The sequence below is a fragment of the Penaeus monodon genome, chromosome 23 (genome assembly GCF_015228065.2).
Source record: "Penaeus monodon isolate SGIC_2016 chromosome 23, NSTDA_Pmon_1, whole genome shotgun sequence".
Classification (NCBI taxonomy): Eukaryota; Metazoa; Arthropoda; class Malacostraca; order Decapoda; family Penaeidae; genus Penaeus; species Penaeus monodon.
The window spans coordinates 37,569,551-37,570,013 of record NC_051408.1 but is presented as its reverse complement, the minus strand read 5'-3'; the positions used below and the strand labels follow the sequence as shown (position 1 = coordinate 37,570,013).

General features: G+C 41.3%; 1 protein-coding gene across 1 annotated transcript in view; it reads left to right on the top strand.

Annotated features, from left to right (window-relative positions):
- Nucleotides 1-463, top strand: part of LOC119587983 (heart- and neural crest derivatives-expressed protein 2-like) — a gene marked incomplete in the record, with an annotated part of 21,366 nt that overhangs the window by 9,727 nt on the left and 11,176 nt on the right.

Below are 463 nucleotides of genomic sequence, written 5' to 3'. Positions count from 1 at the left end.
CAGTTTAACTTGCAAATGGTGCCAATTCCGAAATCCACGCCTCGCAATCATAACACGGAAATATAAATTACTTCGGACTAGTGTTGCCTTCACCCGAGACCAGCGTTAGCATTTGCGAATCTTCTTCATTCGATATAATTTGCGGTTATTGAAAAGAAAAGAGAGAGAGAGAAAAAAATCTTATATCGTATCGAGGTCATTTAATTTTGGCTTTGACCATTTCTCTATTTCTCCGGTTCCTTTTGTGGGTTCATAAAGGCGCTCTCGATGTCTTGGGTCACAGGATGGTCTTGAACGCAACCACGCCGCGCCTCGATGGGTGGGACGAGAAAAACGTCACTATATATGCGTTACGGTTGTCTATGCTGTGTTTTTTCATGACTGACGGGCTTTTAATAATTGGGTCAATAAGGTGAAAGTGAGATGGAAAGTTAAATACTGTTAGGTATATTGACAAATAGGC